This window comes from Xenopus laevis, chromosome 3L, assembly GCF_017654675.1.
Source record: "Xenopus laevis strain J_2021 chromosome 3L, Xenopus_laevis_v10.1, whole genome shotgun sequence".
Taxonomy (NCBI): Eukaryota; Metazoa; Chordata; class Amphibia; order Anura; family Pipidae; genus Xenopus; species Xenopus laevis.
In genome coordinates, this window is record NC_054375.1 from 38,964,576 (window position 1) to 38,987,475 (window position 22,900).

General features: G+C 36.9%; 1 long non-coding RNA gene across 1 annotated transcript; it reads right to left on the reverse strand.

The window, feature by feature from the left end:
* Window positions 1–1,490: 1,490 nt before the first annotated feature.
* LOC121401445 lies at window positions 1,491–21,408 on the reverse strand. The gene is made up of 3 exons (XR_005966252.1): window positions 20,965–21,408; window positions 4,584–4,677; window positions 1,491–1,781 (listed from the first exon to the last, which is right to left on the reverse strand). It is a non-coding gene; the product is annotated as an uncharacterized LOC121401445 (long non-coding RNA).
* Window positions 21,409–22,900: the final 1,492 nt, after the last annotated feature.

Consider the following 22,900-nt stretch of genomic DNA (forward strand, 5'->3'; position numbering starts at 1 on the left):
CAAGAAAATGTTTAGGTTTATACAAGCAGTATACTTGTAATTAGGGATGCACCGAATCCACTTTTTTGGATTTGGCCGAACCCCCCGAATCCTTCACAAAAGATTTGGCCGAATAACGAACCGAATCCGAACCCTAATTTGCATATGCAAATTTGGGGTGGTAAGGGGAAAACATTTTTTTCTTCCTTTTTTTATGACAAAAAGTCACGCAATTTCCCTCCCGGCCCCTAATTTACATATGCAAATTAGGATTCAGTTCGGCCGGGCAGAAGGATTCGCCCAATTCCAAATTCTGCTGAAAAAGGCAGAATCCTGGCCGAATCCCGAACCGAATCCTGAAATTCGGCGCATCCCTACTTGTAATATGTATTAATATGGTGTTATAAATATTTATAAATAGTGTTATTGTTGCAACTGGCAACTTTCTTATGACAGTTAATTATTTACAGTTATTCACTTTTACGGCCAAAGAAAGTCGCAATGAAGTATAGGATGCCCGCTATCCAGAAAGCTCCGAATTACGGAATGGCTGTCTCCCATAGACTCCATTTTAGCCAAATAATCCAAATTTTTAAAAATGATTTCCTTTTTCTCTATAATAATAAAACAGTAGCTTGTACTTGATCCCAACTAAGATATAATTAATCCTTATTGGAAGCAAAACCAGCCTATTGGGTTTATGTAATGTTTAAATGAACTTCTAGTAGACATAAGGCATGAAGACCCAAATTATGGAAAGATCCATTATGTGGAAAACCCCAAACCCCAGGTCCTGAGCATTCTGGATAACAGGTCCCATACCTGTATTATACTATCTTTTGCAGTGAGGAAACACTTAGGGGCAGATTTATCAAGGGTCGAATTTTCGAATTCCAATTATTGAGTTTATTTTAGTATAATCTGACTAGAGAATAGTCCGAATTCGAATTTTAAAATTTATCGTGTATTGTCCCTTTAAGAATTCTAATTCGACTATTCACCATCTACAACCTGCGAATTGGTATTTTAGCCTATGGGGGAAGTCCTACAATCAATTTGGAGACGTTTGGTGGACTTTTGATAATCAAATTTTTTTTGAGAAAAAACTCAAATCAAATTTGAATCGAATTTGATTTGAGTTTGTGGGTCAATCCTATTCACCCGAATGTGAAAAATTCTACTTTTTATATAAATTTCGATTGGTCATTTTTTTTTAGAATTTCGTGTTTATGGGAGTTTTTAGAAACTCCCATAATCTCGAAATATGACCCTTGATAATACTGCCCCTAATTATACAGGCTAGCCATGTACAAGGAATTCTCAAATTTGTTGAAATATCGTAATTATTATATGTTCTATCAAGAACTAATGTATAAATAGTTAATCTTCCTTAAAATAGTTCTCAGCATGCCTCCATTATATTTACAGCATATAAACTCTTCCGCTTATCCAATCACAATGGCAATTGTAACTCTTCAGAGAGAGACGTCTAAAATATTGTCAGATTTTTGATTTACAATATTTTTAATTGACCGATTTTTAATATTACAATATTAATTAGGTAGGCAGTAGCTGTATTAGCTGCGTAAGAGAAAACAGAAGAATATACATTAGAAAAACAGAAAACTGTATATAGATGCATCGAAGGCCTCCTTCAGTGGGTCACCTCATCTTCCTTTGGTCACATGCTATTTTTTTTTCCTTCTTGAAAATATTTTTCTCCTCAAACTTTCTTAGGTACTTCTCTTTTCCTTGATAGTTGCATGCTAAATTCAGATCACAGAGAAGCAACTGTGATTTCTCTGGATGGGATTAAACATACAGGAATGCAATCATGAGAATACAGAAAGATTATCTTCCTGAAGCTTTAGGATATCTAAAAGATATTTCTCAGTAGCATGTAACAGACAGTAGCATGACTTTACAGAGTCTGAAGGTCTGCTGTATGGTAGTCACACCCCTAGGGACAGATTTATTAAAGGTCAAGGTGAATTTAGAATGAAAAAAATTTGAATTTCAAGCTATTTTTTGTGTACTTCATCTAGGGAATAGTCCAAATTCGATTCAAATTTGAAAAAAAAAATCATAAATTAGAATATCGACTGTCTCTTTAAAAATTCGACTTCGACCATTCGCTATCTAAAACCTGCTGAAATTGGTGTTTTAGCCTATAGGGGACCTCCTAGAACCTATTTGGAGTCAATTGGTGGACTTTGATAAAGCAAAGGGTTTTTTTGAAAAACGTTGAATTGAATTCGATCGATTGTGATATTACTACGAATCAAACGATTCGAATTCGGCCGAATACGGACCTATTCGATCGAAAACAGACCTATTCGACCCAAAAAAACTTCGACTTAATTTCGGTTGGTCTTTTTGAATTCGAATTTCGAAGTTTTTTCCATTCGAAATTCGACCCTTGATAAATATGCCTTCTAATGTAGGATGAAAGGCTACAACTAAAGTCATGGTAGAAAAAAAAATGGATTCTGTCCATTTCTAAATTCTAAATTAGACTGTTTACACTGAAAATAATTCACCATATAAAATGTCATTCCTAACCCAAGTGTATTTTTTCAATTGTAATATTGGTGTGTAGGAAGCCATCTCAGGTTTATTTTGGTTGCTCATTTGCTTTCAAAAAGAGCCAGTTGCACTATGGAACTGCTTTGTGACAGGCAATTGTTTTTCCTACTCATTTTAACAGATTCTTACTATTGAGTGCTGTTCTTATACAGTATGTACCAGGGAGCTGTTATCAGGTTACCCATTGTTCTGCTAATGGGCTGCTGGGGAAGAGGGAGAGGATGATATCACTCCAACTTGCAGTACAGCAGTAAAGAGTGACTGAGGTTTATCTGAGCACAAGTCACATGACTGGGGACACTGGGAAATTGACAATATGTCTAGTCCCATGTCAGATTTCAAAATTAAATATAAAAAAAAATCTGTTTGCTCTTTTGAAAAAGAGATTTCAGTGCAGAAGTCTGCTGGAGTAGCACTATTAATTATTTTGAAAAAAATAAACATGTTTTCCCAAGACAGTATCCCTTTAAACAGGCAGTTTAGACCCAGGTGTAAAAGTGCAGTATGTATGTATATATACTTTTATTTAAATATAGCTCATTGTTTATGTAGCACTGTAAATTAAACAATGCAATAAAAAAACAGAAAGGGAAAATACAATAAAATCATATACATACAGTAGATACAAAATACATTTATTTGATTAAATGCTTAAGAGATAAGAGGAAGGAGATGATTTTATATATATGAATATTGTCTGTTCAGGTACAACACCACATCCTTTTCCAAATGTCAGTGCAAAGTGCAATCTGCAATTTTGGATGCCAATTGCTTATGTTTTTTTTTTCTATCAACGATTTAGCATTTCCCCCCTAGAATTTCAGCATGAGAGCAGGTGCAAGCTATGTTCTGGCGACCGCAACTTGCACTTGATATGCTCTTATATGGTCACAATGTAGCGTTCGTTTTTGGATAGTTTTGTTAAAATGATTTCCAACAGTTGTTTTTTTTTTCCCATGCATTTGTGTTTGAATGGTGTCAGTTCTAGCATGCAGTGTTAATAGCAGCCAGTTGCAGCTATTATAGCGCAACCCTCAGAGGTTCAGGCTGACAGTATTTCCAGAGTTACTTTGTGATCATTCATGCATGTGTACATAATAGCGTTGCACCAAATTTCACTATTTTGGAAAGATTCGGGCAAATACAGAACCCAATCCTAATTTGCATATGCAAATTATGGGTGGGAAGGGGAAACATTTTTTACTTCCTTGTTTTGTGCATATGGAAATTGGGATTCGGATTCGATTTGGCCGAATCCTGCTGAAAAAGGCCGAATCCTGGTCGAATCCCAAACCGAATCCTGGATTCGGTGCATCCCTAGTACATAATTCATCAGAGCAAACTGAAGAGGCACATTAGTGTACACTGCAAGTTCCAAATAGCATATATGATTGCAAGTACCCTTCTGTATAATGTCAATGCATGTGGTTTTATGCTACATTTTGTGCAGTTAGCAGTTCACGATGCATGCCTTAATGAGCCTTCTTATGTGTTATGGTCTCGTGTTCTCCGTTGAGCAGCTAATGAGGCAGAAGAGAAGCTAAAAGCATGTGCAACAGTTTACAAGTGTACTTTATATACCATGGGCAATTTAATACTGCTGTTTAAAGGGCCAGTAACTGTAAAAATGTTGTTTAAAAAATTAGTTAGTATGCTATGAAAAAAAGACACCAACACATATTAAACTTTAAAGTCACTAAGTTACAAAAACTCCACTTGCGCTCCTCTTCAGAAAAGGCGATTGGCGATCCATCATGTGGCGCTCCATTTCTCCTACCTGCCTTCCTTATAGGAGATAGCCAGGGAGGAGAAATCGAGTGCTGCACGATGGATCGTCGCCCTGTCGCAGTTTCTGAAGAGGAGCGCAAGCAGAGTTACAGTAAGTTATTTCTTAATAAAGACTTTTTAATAAGGTTAATATGTGTTGGCGTCTTTTTCTCATAGCATATTAATGATTTTTTTTTAGAAAATTTTTGCTGTTACTGGTCCTTTAAATAAATATTCAGGTCCGTGCTCACCTGTTAGCTTTTTAAGATCAGCAGACATTTTTTCCATGTTCGTATTCATACCTTCTAAGTCCAGCTTTTGAATATTAGCATGACTCTTTGACATCTGAAATGTACATATTTAAACAAGGCAACATTAGCTGTTAAATGAATAATATACATTGAAAAAGGTTTCACATGAACACCAAATTAGTAAGATTTTTTTTAATTCCCCTCTGATAACCCCAACCCCTTTCACCGGCCTACCTCCCAAAAGGCACCAGCGGGGACTCACCAAATAACTTCAGTCACATTTTTCATGTGAAGATTCAGGTCCTCTTCACCGAAGGTTTGGATTGGCTTCAACTAAGCATGAGTTGTGGCGAAAATCACAGTGAGGAGGATATGAAGTTGTATGAGATATAAGGGTATGTATCATCTGGCATTAAAAGTAGTGTCTGCCATGTGGAAGAGTTGTATGTGCTACATCACAAAGCAGCAAAACTGATACCATTTTGTCCTACGGGTTTGTACCAATGGGAGTGGACATTACTGCAGCATGCAGAAAAAAATATACCTAAACTTTTTTTTGTCCCATGTTTAAACCTGCACCCATGGGTACTTACCCATTGGACAGAATCCAATGAAATAACGCACAATTGTGTTTGCCTTGTTGTAGTTCAGCAGTGGAAATGATATATATTCTACTTTCTTAGAAGTAATATAGTAGTAATAATAATATACCCTATACAAATGTATTTTAAGAAGAGTATTCTCATTTAGGGGCAGATTTATCAAGGGTCGAAATGAAAACTTGAATTTTTAAATTTGAATTTTGAGCTAACTTTAGTGTACTTCGACTAGGGAATAGCCCAAATTCGATTAGAATTTGAAAACAAATCGACAATTCGAATGTCGAAATTTATCATGTACTGTCTCTTTAAAATTTCGACTATTCACCATCTAAAACCTGCCAGATTGCTGTTTTAGCCGATGGGGGCCTCCTAGAACCTATTTGGAGTCATTTGAAAAATCAAAGTTTTTTTTGGAAAATCCTTTGATTCGAAATGGATTGAATATGATCCAGATTCAAATCACCCGAAGTTAAAAAATTTGATTTTTTTTTTTTTTTATAAATTTTGCGTGGTCTTGTTTTATTAGAATTTCGAGGTGATGGGAGTTTTAAAAACTCCCAACACCTCGAAATTCAACCCTAGATAAATCTGCCCCTTAGTGTATCATCCTACAGGATACATTAGAACCTATTGCCACCTACGAAATGCAATATTCGATGACACATCTGAGTTTTTCTTACTCCTAATCTTGCCCAGCCCTGCCCCTTATGCAGTGGTGTAACTAGAAATTGCAGGACTCCCTAGCAAATTATTTTTCACGCTCCCAAAATGTCTAGAGGTTGATCTGTATTATCGATATTTATGAAATTGTATATGAATTAGGGCCTCATAGGGTCCCTATACCTCCTGGTCTGCTTCCTCTGTAGTTAGGCCCCTTTCCTTATGTCTTATGCTCTCTTCTCCTGTTAGATTGTAAGCTGTACGACCATCTTTACATTTGTATCAGTCAATTTAGTATGTTTGGTGTTTCCACCCTTCTATTGCACAAAGGGCTGCCAAATATTCATTTTAGATGCTTAAGGCAGTGGCAGAATGACATCAGGGGGCAGAGCTGGTGATCAACTGGCCAAACGGAATCCGGGCAGACAATTCTACCAGCAGTGTTGGGGTTCTGAGTTCAGACTTGGGCACTATCAGTGTGGGTGCAATGCCAATATACAAGCAGGTTAACTGGCACATGAGATATAGACCTTAGCGTAGGGGCTTATTTATTATGGTTTGAGTTGTATTTTCAAGAAAAAATTGAGTTTTCAAGTTGATTTTTTTGGTAAAAAAAAAACTTAAAATTTTCAAGTTTTTTATTTTTTCGATATTTTTATACCCCAACACTGGAAATAGCTTGAATCCAAAAATACACCATCTAAAACCTGTCAAGGTCATGTATGTGTCAATGGCAGAGGTCCCTTGAACCATTTGAAGATGTTAATAGCCTTCATAAGAGTTTTGCCCGAAAACTCGAACGATTCCAGTTTCTTCCTGCCAAAAACTCGATCAATTAGAGAGTTTTGGGGGTTTTCCAACTCGAATTCGCAAAACTCGAATTCCATTTGAGTTTTTTCTTGAGTTCATTCGAGGTCATTCGAGGTATAAAAATACTAGAAAATGTAAATGTGTGCATTATACAAATGTGAAGTATCAGATGATCTACTTGATACCATAAAAAAAATTGGCTGCCATTGTATAATTGCCATTATCTGAAAGCAAATACAAGTAATGGATGAAGGTACTGAGGGCAGCATACAGAACACACTGTAAAGTACATAATAGGGTAGATCAAATTTTGTGCATTGTGCAGCAGCTATTTCCACTTTCGCCTGCAAGAAGGACTCTGAGCAGCATGACCTTGCTTACGATACATTGCTTTTTTCCCTTTTTATAAACAGACCTGCATCAAATTTATCAATCTTGATTCTTAAGCTCCTTACATTTGGCAATGCTAAGGGAGAAAACAGAGAATCAGCAAAGGTTTTGTTACTCCTCATAAGAGCTTAACCCCTTTTATTCAGGTAAAATATAGATACTGATCTGTAGGCTGCATATTGCAGCAAGATTTGCTGTTGAAGCTATAACCCCACAAGACACCAAAATCTAAATCAATATATCATGTAAAATAAATAATTTACTCTTGTTCCTCTCACGTAAATTGTTTTAATTTTACCTTAAGTCTACAAGTAAAGTACACTAGTGATGTGCGGGTCGGCCCGCGGTTGTGTGTGGCAGACAGGTCCGAATTGAGCTCTTCTCCTTTCTCTCCCAGCCCGCCCCCTTACACTGACGGCTTTCAACTTCCGCTTCCTATTTTATAGACACGTGCCTGCAAGCCCCGCCCCTTTTCTAATGTCATCGGGAGGGCAGCGCGGGTCTATAAAAGGAACAGGAAGTCGCGAGCGGGCGCGGGTGGAGGGAGGGCGGGTTAGGGTTGGGTTCGGGGTGGGTAAAACCCGACCCGCACATCCTTACAGTACACACTATCTTAATTATATTCAAATTTTACTATAGGTGGCAATAAAATAGATGATATCAGTTTTTGCTGCCAAGGTAATGACAACTATACTACATGTATAGAATCCGTTATCTGGAAACCTGTTATCCAGAAAGCTCTGAATTACGGAATGGCCATTTCCCATTTTAATCAAATAATTAAAGTTTAAAAAAAACATTTATTTGTAATGATAAAATAGTACCTTGTACTTGATCACAACTAAGATATAATAATAATAGTGATGGACAGATTTCTCCCGTTTCTCTTCGCCGAAAAGTTCACGAATTTCCAGTGAAATTTATGACGCACATTAAAGTCAATTTTAATTGTTGCTGGCGGCAAAAAAATGTTGACGCTGGCGAAAATGCACAGCAAATTTCAGCGGCAATTTCATGAATTTATTTGCCAGCGCCAAAATGAGAAAATTTGCAGCGAATTCGCGTCTGCCGAATAAATTCACCCATCACTAATAATTAATCTCTAATGGTAAGAAAACAATCCCATTGGGTTCAATTAAAGTTTAAATAATTTTTTATGACTTAAGGTACCGAGATGTGAATTATGGAAAGACCTCTTATCCAGAAAACCCCAGGTCCCAAGCATTCTGGATAACAAGTACCTGTATAAAGCATCATAACATAGCTTCTGAAATAATCACCTCACAGAAAGAGATGTTGATTTAAACATTTGAAGAGAAGAGGCACAGACGAATCAAAACTCTCTCAGAATCAGTACGCCAAGGCTGTGCTATTTATAAAACATTTTTCTGTTAATCCACCCACTGACTTCCTTTCATATAAGCTGAAAATACGTGATTTTTAGTAGACTTTTTAACTACGCCATACCCCAGTCATATCAAAAACAACAATCAGAAAAGTTTACCCGCAAAAATAAACTTCGCAATGAACTCACTAAATGGACAATGGAACAACAGAGATATTTTCAGCTTTACAATTAAATGCTGACGTTAATTACAATTCATGCAGTTGCTACGATGTTCCTTCATAATAATGACATTTAGATGAGATCACCACGGCAGTCGGGAATGCCCACAGATTTATCAGGTTCATGTTGCAAAAAAATGAGTGTAGTGTGTACAAGTCTGTCAGGTTCAGACTCCTGTATAGTTATCTGTATTTGGAACTGCTCCTAGCTTCTCTCTGTACAGGGGCACATTTACTAAAGTGTAAATTTTCTCTTCATCTACCTTCACCAAATTTGACCTCAATTTGAATTTTCACGTCTCCTATTTACTAAAAATCTTAAGTACACAGTTTCACGATAAATGTGGTGAATTTTCTCCTGCCGTAAATTCTTTGTGAAAATGGGCCAGTATATTTTTCCCATACAATAGTAGAGGGGAAAATCCTCTAGAGAAAATTAGCAAGGAAAAAGTGATGTTGATAATGGGATTCAAAAGTGTCTGCTTTATCTTTATCTAACTGTATTTCACCAATCTGAACCTGAAGAATTTTTTCTTGGAGAAAATACATTTGTGTGCTCTTAGTAAATTTCAAATCAAATTTTCAATTCAACCCTTAGGGGCAGATTTATCAAGGGTCGAATATCGAAGTAGTATAAACTTCGAAATTCGGCCATCGAATAGAATCCTCCGACATTTGAATTCAAAGTCGGAGGATTTTATACATCATACGATCGTATTCCGATCGTAGTACGATGATACGATCATACTCCGATCGTACTTCAAATTGAACGATTTTATCGTATGATTGTCCCAATAAATCCTTCGACTTAAAAAAACTTAGCAAAACACACAGGAGGTCCCCCATAGGCTAAACAGCAATTCGGCAGGTTTAAGTTGGCGAAGTATTGACGTTTTTTTAAAGAGACAGTACTTCGATTATCGAATGGTCGATTAATCGAACGATTTTACTTTGAATCGAAGATTGAAGTTGTAGTAGCCTATTCGATTGTCAAAGTATCCAAAAATTACTTCAAATTTAGAATTTTTTTACTTCGAAAGTTCCCTCGAATTCACTTCGACCCTTGATAAATCTGCCCCTTAATTAATCTGCCTCTTGGTGTATTCTACTTTTAGTAAATTGGCAATGTTGAGGGAAATCTTCATTTTTGGTGAAACTTTCAACCTTTAGTAAATATGCCCCTATGAACCTCCTGTATTAATTTTTTCTCCTCCACTTTTTGACATCAGCAATAGGTTTAGGTTGGTCTTGGTCAACATTGTGACCGTAAAATGTTGGTTGTTGTGGGTTATAATCAGTGATTTAGGATCAGTTTAGTGTTAAAAAATCTTTACTAAAGGTAAAGATATTAATAATAATAATAATAATGTGTTATTATCTTTACCTTTAGTGAAACAAATGGATTGATGCTACACCTAACACATTGCTGCTATGTCTAGTTTTTTAATATGTATGTGTATTTTAAATTTGGAATAAATAAAGTGTGTTTTACCTAATATATTCCCAGTAGAGCAACTCTGGCAAAAGAGATAACGTTCAGTAAAATCAGCACTTTACTGAATTTGCAGACAGCAAAAAATTGCCTGGCTATAGAGTGTGAATGAACGCTAGCGACGGTCCCGTTCGCTCCCGAATTGGCGCCTGCTAGTGAATTGGTGATGTCCCTGTGGATGGCAATGTTAGTGAATAGTCACTAGCGTTGGCCACTTCGCTCTTTAGTAAATTTGCCCCTATGAGTGTTTTTTTGGTGGCAACTTGTTTCTGCTTTGGAACTAAAAATTAGGAGGGTAAAATTACATGCCTTTTTCTCTCAGTATACTGCTACACTAGGCTACAACTGCTTCTTCAACAGAAAAAAAGAGTCATCTGTTGTCAATTTCTTAAAAACATGTCTCTGATTATTTACATTACCTCTGGTCGAGTGGTAATGGTATCTACTACTACACAATGTTGCTGTTTAAGCAAAAACTACCGTCTATAGTTTGTATATTATTACTAGCTTACAAACACAGGCACAACTAATAATAAATCTGGCTACCAACGGATAATATCTGGGTGCTTTGTATCCCACATTAAAATGAATAAGCCATTTATTTAAGTGTATGTTGCTATATTATGGAAATAAAACCGCCTTTATTGTTTCACACAGCAACTTCAGCTATTGTATGAAACAATAAAGGCGGCTTCATTTCTATTTCTCCACTTCAAGCTATAAGGTATGTGAAGAAGAACACATTTTTGCATGCACCCCTCAGAAGAATATTTATAACGAGTGCTGGGAGACAGTTGCTTTGTTTGTTCCTATATTGACAGTGGAATGGCTCAGATCCCTTCGGTTGATGTGGAAGGAAAGGAGAAGAATAAATTGGTGTAGGCGTTTGTCGCATGTCTCTCTTTTTTGTCACAGAAAGCGAAACAAGGCGCGTGGCAAGTTTTTGCATTTTCTCTGGCAGCATACACCTGTAAATCTGTAGATGCCGACATTATTCTTTTTTTAATTCTTTTTTTAGGGTAAATGTTTCTTTTCCAACAGAGCCATCGGGAGCTGACGCGTTAGAATGCATTTGAGTTTTGCTTTATATTGATATTCTTATTTTTAACCTTAAACTTGAAATGTACTGTAGTAATAAAATTATAAACAGTCGATAGCTTATGCGCGATGAACTTTTCCTCAGGGTACTCAGTTTTGTGCTTGTATGCATGAGCATCAGGGGTATGTGCTTTCCCGTTACCTCACAGAATCCTTTCCTCACTAGTCACTCTCTCTATTTTCTACCTGCAGGTTTCTGAGATTACAAGTTGTCTTTTCTCTGTGATTTCCTATGTGTTTGCTCTCTTTCTGTTTCTGCTGCTTTCCTCTGTGCAACATTACCTCACAGCAGAGACAAGCAGCTCCTCTCCCCTCACAGGAAGCCACTCCCTCCGGCCTTCACTTCCCAGACACTCAGGCCTTTTTTTTTACAGAAGAAAAAAAACATAATTTCAATTTTTGGTGCACAAGTTACACCCTTACCTATATTGTCCACCTTTACCCCTCTCTGTTGCTGTACCAGTACATGTGAATAAGTGCCTGGAGCACTAAATGCCCATAATCTACAAGTTGTTACTGTATCATCCATGTAGCTGGGTTTAATGGCTAAAATAGTAGTGAAATCACATTCTTTTCCACCTATGTACTGAACTACCTTATCCATAATGACACGTTTCCATAAGAAATCCTACTCCAAATAAGATCTTTTTCTTTCCTAACTTATAGGTGACTGTTCAAATCAAATTGCCAATTGGTTGCTATGGGAAACATCACCAGTGTATACCTCCCAACTGTCCCTTTTTCAGAGGGACAGTCCCTCTTTTCACAGCTCAACCCGCAGTCCCTCATTTGTACTGGAAAGTCCCTCTTTTCTCTGCACTGAACAGCCAGAAAAAGAAACAAAGTTTCTCACATAATTGGCTTTTAGCAGAGAGCCCAGAACAGCCACAGGTGCAAATAAGATACTTTGTCACAATTTTGAGACACAAAAACACAGTTTAGATAAGGAGAAATATTTTCAAACTTTCATAATCTGCCAAATTTTGTAAAACAAACATGGTAATTATGTGTGTGGCCACAGAAAGGGGTGTGGTCAAAAAAATTGCTGCGCTACATGCGTAAAAAAATTTTTTGTCCCTCTTTTTACTTGGGAGGTATGCCACTGATGTTTGTCTCAAATGTTAATTTTACCAAATAATTTCACTCCAGAAAATCATTAAACACCACTTTTTTTTTAAAAAAACCATCACCTTAAGCACATATATTTCTGTGTAATGTCAAAATTCTGGAGTAACACAAATTTGTTACTTAAATTTCATCTTTCTGAATTTTGATGTTATCATTATCAACATAAGTAAAATTCAGAAACATGCTGACAATGATAACATCAAAATTCAGAAAGATGGAATTTAACTAAGGAATTTATGTTACTTATGTTGATAATGATAACAAATAAGTGCCTACTGTGCACTTAGAGTGTAGCCCCAAAATATGCAGCTGTTATTGCCCTTCTACCCTGTCCCAATGGTTGTTAGGGTGATCCCCTTCTGAAAAATTCTGACCTAGACATAAAGAGGGGGCATTGAAGGGGTGGGGCAACAAGGGGACACACCCAATGCTGTGGGTAGGGCCGGATTTGATAGCGTGGCACCCCAAGGCTGCATTGTCCAAGAGACAGGCGTTCGCGCAGGCCTTCCTCTGGATCAACTGGCAGTTAGGCAGGTTAAAAAAAAATTAAAATGTTGAACTTGATGGACGTGTGTCTTTTTTCAACCTAACTTACTATGTTACTTACTATGTTACTATGTTCTACAGGGCTTATCTGTTATGTGCTATTTAAACCTAGGGTCGCAAAAAACCGCCTCTGGTAACTTTAAGACTAATGAAAAATTTAAATTTTTTAAAAAAAAAAAAGTAAATTTTTGAAATGGAAATTCAGCTCTGCTAGTGCAGCGAGCGCAATATCGCTCTCTGCACTAGCGATGCGCCCCCCTGGACCCACTCTGACACTAAAAGTTGAAAGCGAGGAGCGGGAGGGGGTGGCATCGGAGCTGCTGCCTCAGGTGGCAGCAGCCCCTGAAACGCCGCAGTGTAAAACTGTACCTTTTCTCCTTGTCCAGCTTTGAATTGCTGCCCCATGGCTAAACAGCAGCTTGTTTATATAAACTATAGTACTATATCTGAAGCAAACGCACAACTTTTACCCAGGGTCGGACTGGGGGGCCTGGGCGCCCACCGGGACTAATGGCCCCCTCCAACCCCCCTGCTCTGACACACCGAGCGTGCTTAGCGCACCTGCGTGAAGGCACTGCTCGACGCCCCTGCATGAATGTCGCTGCACGGCACCTAAAAACAACTTTTTTTTGTACAATCGATTGGGAGAGGGGTTTGGTCCGGCGGGGGCCCATTAAGGGTCAGGCCCACCGGTTTTTTCCCGGTGTCCCGCTGGGCCAGTCCCACACTGCTTTTACCAGTGCAGAGCAATAATACATTATATTTAATGACTTCAAATCACTTTCATTTTTGTTGGAGTTACTGTTCCTTTAAATTTACCTGCATTTTGCTGTTCCCGGTAAGCTGCTGCTGTACACTGTTGCCTGAGACAAAGTTATTTTATGGTGATATTTCCAGGGATCAGTAGAGGTTTCTGTTTGTTTTATAACATATTTACTTTGCTGAGTGTCCCTCACCTACGAGAGTAATGAAAAGGTACATTCAGGTTCAGGTTTTAATGTAGCTGTGGGAGGATTCTTCCTAGGTTTGTCTGATCATCCAGAGATTCAAAGTACTTATTCTGCAACCCAGAGCTTGTGCTTTGTCCTCCAGGCTCCTGGGGCATTGGCACATGGAGTTGTAGGCTCCACTGCTCTGTATTTTCCACTGCTCTGTAGGCTGAGAGAGGCAGATCTGCTCCGTGTCCCTGCTCCTCCCCTCACATGATAAACCGTGAGATAACTTTTTCTCACTCAATTGAATTTGGCCCTTAGCCTGAAGTATCCAGGGGTGAGGTAGGCTTATTCTTTTTACAGCGTTTCCATTTTTCTATATAGACAACAGAGGTCTGCCCCCTAAAACTGTCACCCTAGACAAGGGCCATGACGTCTATATAAATAATTTGACCCTGCAGCTAGTCTGTTTTGCTTTCATTAGTCTTATGGCAGTTTGTGATAGTCATGTACATCATAAAATAAAGACTTTATAAAAATAGGTAAACAAGCTCTCTCCATGAAATGTTTAAAAAGTCCAAATATTGACTTTTTTCACCGCTAAAAATATTTTGCACTCAATTTACTATCAATTTTCCTGGCTGAAAACATACATCTCATGTATGTACATCTTCCCATAGACAATGGTGCTAAAAATCGAGAACAATTTTGAAGATACAGTATACGAATAGATAGACAGACAGATAGAATGCAATATATACTTTTTATGCAAAGTAAACAGTCACACTTTACCAGCAATGTGGACAGGTTACATGGCACACGCCATAGAATAGCTTTAATCTGAAGAACATTGTAGGCAATAAATAAAAAGCACACGGAATTCAGTAATGTTTGTAAAAAGGCATAACACAGTATCATAAAACAAAAACATAAATACTAGTGGTAAGGCTTAAAAAAAGAAAAAAACTTCTACTGCATTCTATTGTCAATGCTGCCATCATGTGGATAAATTGTTAGATCTCTTTCCACTGTACTTACTCTCTAATATGTTTGAAGGGACTGGCACTAATGTATGAATAATGCTTTATGTTCACTTGTGGTTCTGTTGAAATGATTAGTGTGCCATGTGTACTGTGTGAAAAATTATGCAGCATTTCCAGGTCTGATCATTTTCAAAAGTTTGGCAATCCCTGGGCAAATTGTACATGTTTTTGAATTTCTAACACTATTTCTGCAGGGAATAAATGTTGTTGTGGAAAGGCTTTTTTACAAATACACAAAAGTGCAAACTTGTGCACATTATTTTCTAAGGTACTGGTACCTAAAAAGAGCTACCGTATATACTCGAGTATAAGCCGAGTTTTTCAGCCCCCAAAATATGCTGAAAAACTCTACCTCGGCTTATACTCGGGTCAAGCGCAAAAACGGTTGCCGGCGCCTAAGAATAGTCGCCGGCGCCTAAGAATAGTCTCCAAGAATATTCGCCGGCGTCCAAGAATGGTCGCCGGCATCCAAAAATGAGACGCCAGCACCTCCAATGGGAGCAGAAACCCTCAATTTTTTGATTGAAACTTACCAGAAGCTGCTGCATTTCTCACCCAGGCTTATACTCGTCAATAAGCTTTCCCAGTTTTTGGAGGTAAAATTAGGTACCTCGGCTTATACTCGGGACGGCTTATACTCGAGTATATACAGTATTTGCACTTTGCGCCTAGAACTATTTCACTGTTTCAGGTTGCTTTGATACACATGTGTACAAAATGCAAAGTACAGGGTAATGAATGCATGAAATTAATAAGAGGCAGGTTCAGGAAAGTTTATCTAACACTATTTAGGATCAATACTACCACTGAATTTTTTTCTTTATTAAAATGACAGATTTGTTACTTATCACAGCCCTGGGGATTTACAACTCCCTGCCACTCCCAGTGGAGTATGCATTACGTAGGACATTTTTTTTAAATTGTGCCCTTGCTGTAGGACTGAAGTAATGTATTTTGTCTCAGTTCTCTTTTGTAACAGTGTTTCTCTGGGATTTATACTTTTGCAATGCAATGGGAAAATTAACCCATCGCTTACCACTGTTGTGCTAGGAGTGGGAATTGTAGGTACGCAAGCCCCCTACCCACACATTTGCGAAAACCCAGACTCCCAGCTCATCACCGTGAAAGTTCAATTCAACTATCCTCCATCCTTGTTGCGCAAGTGCCTCTTCTGCCTACCCCTAGTTCCAGGCCCTGAATAGATAATAACTGAAAATCCACACAATCTTGCAAATTACTTAGAAGCAGTTTCTTTACAGTCACTGATGCAGTTTCCAGTATAGATCATAATCTCTATTTATAAATCTTCATATAAATATTAAACAGTACCAGGATTCACAAGGTATTTAGCTTCTTCTTCCACCTTACTGAGACTTTCCATATGCTTAGGTGGCCCTCATGCTTAGGATGCCACTTATGGAGCATGACTGGCAATCTGTGGATTCTGCAAATGCCAGAGGGGCTGCTTTAAGATACAGTCACTATTTAGTGGGCTGGTAGGGGGCTGTTTGGGCATCCTTCTACTAATGCCTTTACCTCTATCACTCACCAACTACAGTGAGCTCCATGGAATTTGGCCTACAACTTGTTGAGATCTACAGAGCTAATCAAGCTCACCTAATTTCCTTGGCATCATCAATATTAACTCTTCATTAGGCAAGAGATACTGGGGCACACAACTCACACCCTTATTTAGACAATGGCAATCCCCTGCCATACTTGTTGGCAATGAAGTAGGCCTGGTCCCAGACCTTTCCCACAGTGCCATCTAGTGACTGGAACATAAAATAACTTGTTAACCCTTTACACAATTTTCTGTATTAATCTTGTGTTTTCTATTCTGGCAAACCTAAAGTATTAAAACATTTGCAGATCATGTCTCTGAATCTACAGACCTGTGCCAAACAATGTAAAACCCACACATTACCTCACACATTTTACACAAAAATAATGGGTAAAGGTCACTCTCAGGTGTTTGTGGGGAGTGGGTCTGGGTCAGCCCAGTCTGACCTTGATTGGTTAGTAAAACCATTCCTTTGATAATGAATGACACAAGACAGAATTTAGTACTATTTGGAGCAGCTGCCAGTGGAGGATAGTATAACAGACAATTTTAAACTGATATGGATCAGTTTTTTTCTTACTTTTTTAATATCCGAATAAGACTCAATAAAGGTTACCTTTAACAAAACTTGTGTACAAGTATGGGATCATTATTTTGAATGTTTAGGACATGGCATTTTCCACATAATCTTTTTTTGTAATCATTTTTGTGATCAACATACTAAAAAACACTACTTTAAACATTTAATAAACTCAATGGTTTGCCACCAAGAAGGATCTATGCAGCTTAGTTAGAATCAAAAATAGAATCGAAATAGACTTTGCAGCCTTCCTGTAATTCTGAGCTTTCTGGATGGAACAGGTTTCTGGATAAGGGATCCCATAATGTATGCACTATTGTAAAATATTAGGATATTAGAATTAGAATGCCTTGACCTTTATAAAAGCACTTGGCCTGCAGGCCGCAACCTTTATATGGTCATAGAACTCCTCAGACTATCCTTCTACATCTATTTTACAAAAATGCATACATTATACATTAAAATTCACAAATTCAAAATTCGAATATGCAATTAAAAATCACAAAGCAATAACAGTTTAAGGAAGAGTATTACATTGCGAAATGTGAATTTTTATTCTTAGTTGCGCAAATTGTAAATCTTCTAATATCCAGCCATAGCTAAGAGACAGGCTCAGTTTCTAAGTTATATACTAAATATATCCTATATAATAAATTTATCATATATATTACATAATAAAAAGTGTAATCATGGTCTCATAATACAAAGAGTCTGTATAAGATAGTAAGGCCTGAATAACCTGCATGTACTCTATATTTGTTCTTCAGCCAGATGTTACCATAACATGAGTACTTAACCTGTGCACTGCCAGTAGAGAAACCCACACACAGATAGATGAGATAGATAGATAGATAGATAGATGATAGATAGATAGATAGATAGATAGATAGATAGATAGATAGATAGATAGATAGATAGATGATAGATAGAAATGATAAAAATGATAGATGAGAGAGAGACAGATAGATAGAGAGAGAGAGAGAGAGAGAGAGAGAGAGAGCGAGAGATGATGATAGATAGATAGATAGATAGATAGATAGATAGATAGATAGATAGATAGATAGATAGATAGAAATGATAGATGAGAGAGAGAGAGACAGATAGACAGATAGATAGATAGATAGATAGATAGATAGATAGAGAGAGAGTGATAAGGGAGAGAGAGAGAAAGAGAGAGAGAGAGAGAGAGAGAGAGAGAGAGAGAGAGAGAGAGAGAGAGAGAGAGAGATGATAATTAGATGGTGTGAATGATATAATCATAAACAGGAGAGGTGTTGGTGTTCAAAAGCAATAAAATAGTAGTTAACATACATTTTAGAGAACATATTACTGTTTAGTATGGGTTAATCATCTTATTCCTACAAAGCTGGTATAAGACCATAGTTCCTTTAATGCAGTGCTTCATAATAAAACAAAAAGAAAAAAAGTGTCTAAATGATTAACAGACAAATATTTTGGCAGCTCTGACCTTTCCATGAATTGACTGGTTTGTTTGTCAGGATACAGAAGGAAGTGGGCATAAACAATTTCAGTTTTTACAACCAGTAAAGGGATATTTTGCAAAGAAACAAGCCGTGTTAGTTGTTGAAACTTTTTTTTGCATCCCCTCAAACAAATGACACTATTCTGATTTTTTTTTCTCTCAGTGGTAAATAGGGATTCTTTGTTGACAATGATAATATTATATTGTAAAATATATTTGTATTTTCGTATTTTGTATGCTTCATTGCACTTATATATATATTTTGTACCAAAGACTCTTTCTCACTCTGCTCTAACCATGCTGGAATATGTCCCTCTCCGGAGACTTCTGGATATGGTTTTTTGAATATTCAGTGGATTATTTGGATTTTTCTTTGCGCATACTAAAAATAGGGTTTCTTCCATTTTGGCTCTGATACATTTATGGCATTGTTATATTTCTGAACGCGAAGGCTACTCAGTCCTGGAGGAGGATTTGTCATTGCAAACGGCATTTCAAGTTATTAAAATACTTTGCAAGATATGAAAATCGGAATATTGATTCCAGTGGCAATCCGGATTTAAGCACATTTTAGTTATCATGAAGAGCTTGAAATATACCTGCAAGTTTTTATGCAAGTTTCATATAAAGGAATAGTTATCCAGAGTGCTTGATACCTGGGGTTTTCCGGATAAGGGGTCTTTCCATAATTTGGATCGCCATACCTTAAGTCTGCTAAAAAACAATGTAAACATTAATGCCCCCAATAGAATTGTTTTGCTTGCAAAAAGGATTAATTATATCTTAGTTTAGATCAAGTACAAGTACTGTTTTATTTTTACAGAGAAAAAGGACATCATTTTTAAATGTTAGAATGATTAGCTCTATAGGAGTTGGCATTCCCGTAATTCAGAGCTTTGCTGTGCTGCTATATGCAGATGGGTGAAGAGAACAATATATATATATATATATATATATATATAATAGTATATATATATATATATATATATATACTCTTTCTGAACTCAGTGTTCCCTATCAACCTCACGTTCTTTTTAAAGTGCTACCTTTGCTTTTATAGGTTTGACTTCAGTTAATTTTGATTAATCCTCACACTCTTTCAAATTCTAACCTCATTGCTTTAGCTTGGGAAACTACTGTATTTTGAGATTAACAGTGCTAATATTTTCTTGTTTTGGCCGATGTACATGGAAATTATTAGATACATGATGTTTCACTGTAATGCTTGAATTGTTACTTATTGATTGTTTTGTGTAATAAAGTATGATAAAGTTTCTTTATAGCACAACAGCTAGCCAATGGTTCCTTAGTATGAAAAACTTTGAAAATGTCATATATTTTCTTTCTTAAGCGTTAAAAGGAGACTTTTGTCTTAAGTGTTTAAGGGGGAATGTATTTTTTTAAAAAAAAATCACATTTAAAATGACATCTTTGCAAGTGTTTAGCACTGCTCGCAATGTAAAATCAGTTTCTGGCGAATATTGCATTGCGCATTTTCGCTAAGCAAAGGTTTAGCGTTAACACCTACTCTGGGGTTTCATTAAATATTCTGTTGCAATTAAGGTTTTGCGAAATTTTATTACATCCACTGAGAACATTTGCAAAAACCATTTGTTCGCAGAGATGAAGTAGTTGAGGTCTTTAATCAGTCAAAAAGGACACAAATGTTCACAAGCTGCTTTGCACAGGTTTTTTTTTTGCTAATGAGACATATTACATTCCCTCTTAAGAGACTTTTTAAAATTATTTTATCTCTCTCTCTAATTCTATAAATCTGACCATTTTGGGTTATTGTCTTGTTCCCATGTGCTTTAATGAATAAGTATGTTTATAAAATACGATAAAATGTAAGTTTTTTAATTATGTGTTTCATTAAATTTTTCTGGTGCACATATAACAATTACTAGTATATAGCTGTCATCTTTTTACAGATTTAACCCCTCAATCTTTTTGCACTTCTTTCTGTGTTTGCGGATGGAGGAGGGTAAAGAAGCAACAAGTTGGTTTTTGGAGGCTAAGAATGTTTGGATCTTTAAATCTACCGTAAAGATTTTCTACTTCTTTTTATAATGACACAGACAGCTCTGCAGTCCTTGGCTTATCCAACAATCTGCCATCCTCTGGTTGTTTTTTACAATTTGCTAAAACATTTAACATTTCACAGTCAATTGAGAGGCAACTATATTGCCTTTATAATTATAAAAAGCATGCTATTCCTGAGAGCTAGATTGCTGAACATTAGGAATACTGAATGTAATGGAGGGAGTATGATCTTAAACGGGTGCCCTTAGCAAATACTATTGCTTATCAGTTATCAGTCTCTGAACCAATTGCTTAACTATGAGCACCATTTCTATACAGTATAACTGAGCTGCAATTGATTTATTCAGTGAATAAAAAACAGAGAAAACAAAGCCATCTCATAATGCTGTAACTTGTTACATAAATTCAAGCTATAGAACTACTAAAGGCCCCCTTGGAATGTACCTGTACTAGCAGAGCTCCTGGTTCCCACTGTGTGCTCAAAGCAATGACTTCAGATTTACCATAGAGTGCATAGACCTCTGTTATTCATCTGCTGAGAAACCACTTCTTTCCTGTTTCTGGGAAACAGAGTTCCAGAAGTTCATAACCTGTACAACTGCAGAATTATTGGATATTTTATATTGTTTGTTATATTTAGTATTTTCATTTTTTTTATTATCAGACCAGCCTGCAAGGTTATGTTGCCTTCATTCAGATTTGCACTAATGAATAACAAACAATATACATTTTATGCTGGAGAGATGAGTTTGCAGGGGTGCTTGATACAACACAGACTGTTTGTTGAAGAACGGCTTATTTGTCAATAAATAAACAGCAGTAAATAGACAAAGACTATTGCATATTTCTATATCTTGTAAACAGGGACGCAAAGCATGAGCTTTATTTTATTTAGACATTCAATAAAAAGCAGAAGGGGTTTTGCACAAAAAGGGGAAAATTTGAGTAACAGTACAACAATATATGTTTGCAAATCTTTTTTCCCTTTTTTTGGCCTTAGAGGGGCTACACTATAAATAAGCAAAAGTGTGTGTAGAAACATTTATAAATGTTGTTCCATTTTTGTGTGTATCACAGCTCCTTTCAGAAGCAGCCAAGTATTTGGTTTTACTTCCAGTAAGGAATACTTTTATTTTAGCTGAGACTTGTTGTTTTACCTCCAATAAGGAATACTTTTTATTTTAGCTGGGACAAGGTGTTGTTCTCTCATTACAGAGAAAAAGGAACTCATTTTTAAAACTTAGAATTATTTGAATAAAAGGGAGCCTATGTGAGGTGGCCTCCCTGTAATTCTTTCTGGATAACGGGTTTCTGAATAACATATTCCATACCTGTACAACTCTACAAAGCTTTGAAATGGGACAATGTAATTTTTTTTTACCTTGTATTGCCAAATGTAAAAAGACATTCGAGTTTGGGAAAAGGGTGCATGCACTATAAGCAAACTTGAATACAATTTCTGCTTTAGTATAATTTCTGTGCTAGGAACGGTTTAATACATTAATAATACCCCTTCTTATTATATTGATAGTTGCCACTCATAGGGGTAATTTGCCTCAATCGGCTATTTTTTTTACACTTTGTTTTCTGCTTTGTGCAACTGATTCCAAGCCTCTGGGTTCCCTTTTGGAACACAGAGATCTGCGGATTCCCTTACAAATACAGCACTGACTGCTTTTAGGTGCACAAGTTTTCTAGTGGCAGGAGGCACCCCTTAAAACTTAAGGTAGGTGCTAAAAATAGGGCCCCAGACGCCCTCTCTGAAATGAGCACCAGATTTTTTATTTTTGAGCTTGGTACAGAGAGCTGCATTCCCAAAGGCACAAGTGCTTGTTAAGTGAGCACTAACGGGTGCACTTTTTTTCTTGCACCCCAGGCAATGGAAAATAATCCCTCATGTTTTACTACAATCAAGGTCAACTTTAAAGACATATATCCAAATTAAAGGTGAAGAATTAAAAAAAGTATAAATACACTTTAATATATGTCATAGTGCGCTAGTTTGCTTATTGACTCATCCTTAAAACTCATCATGAGTCATGAAGGTAGAATGAAACTGACCTTGGCAAGGTTATATGAAAGGAATAACTTATTTTATGTGGGGTTTTTCCAGGTTGCTCATCTGCTGCTGGCAATAATGTTTTGTCCTTAAACAATTTTAATACCCGCCCTTGCTATTTACACAAAATAAAGAGGGTCACTTTGGGCAGTTGCACAATGACGGCACCCAGTCCTAGCAGGAAGGAACAAACCCCGGTTGCTTTCACAAGATGAGGGTGACTTTACAAAAGGACATCAGATCAGTTCACAGAAGTTTAGCAAACATGTTGTACCTACTAACACACACTGGTCTTTATCTTAGCAGCTGCCGTTTCTGACA